The sequence below is a fragment of the Octopus bimaculoides genome, chromosome 16 (genome assembly GCF_001194135.2).
Source record: "Octopus bimaculoides isolate UCB-OBI-ISO-001 chromosome 16, ASM119413v2, whole genome shotgun sequence".
In the NCBI taxonomy this organism is placed as follows: domain Eukaryota; kingdom Metazoa; phylum Mollusca; class Cephalopoda; order Octopoda; family Octopodidae; genus Octopus; species Octopus bimaculoides.
In genome coordinates, this window is record NC_068996.1 from 33927921 (window position 1) to 33928841 (window position 921).

Below are 921 nucleotides of genomic sequence, written 5' to 3' on the forward strand. Positions count from 1 at the left end.
AAACTCAAAAACTGCTACAAAGCAGCACAAAACAACTCAACCAACAAACAAACCGCCGGTTTCTTTATTACCCACAAGGGGCTAAACATAGATGGGACAATACATACATGTGGGGTCAATCAACACATGAAAGAATGGAATAGTGAAATTATACAATGAAGATGGAACCGCCACCCCAGCCCCGCCCCGGGGTGGTTTCAACAGTTATTTTTAAAAATTATTTCAATAGTTCTGTACAAATGTTCTTCCCAAATTTTCTCAACAGTTCTTTTCAAAATAAAACTCTACTTACCATTTTATATAGTTCTTTATTTCCCCATAGTTCACTGGAGCACTGAGTTCGAAATTCACCTCGGGCCCCAGTGGGTTTATATCTGATGGGAAAGTGTCTTTTAACTTCCTATACTTATCTTTTTCCATTAAAATCCCCCTCCGAGAGGTTCACTTTAACAATGCCTTTCATTTTAGCTATTTTCCTTTCTATTTTTTTGTGTCGACCGATATGTTATCAAATATATTCTGTTCTTGTGTACCTCTTGCGTCTCTATGTCCGTTCTTTTTTGTTTTTGTGACTCTGTACTATCATGCGTCTATTCTTGTATATTTATTTGTAGCTATATGTCTGTGTGTTTATTTGTCTGGGGGTCTGCATGTTTATGTGACTGTAAGTCTGCATGTTGTGCTTGTGTGTCTGTGCTTTCAGGTTCCGTACTTTTTGGTTTCTGCAACTCTGTGTTATCTTTTACGCTTCCGTGTGTATGTATGTTTGTGAGTTTATGCGTCTGTGAATCTGTCTGTTTGTGCAATTGTAAGACTGTATGTTCACTTGGTGAGTGATCTCACTTGATCCTGTGATTTATATTTCTTTCCTTGTTCAGCTTTCGGGACTCCAGACGGAGAAGAATTGGAGCAAAGTGACAG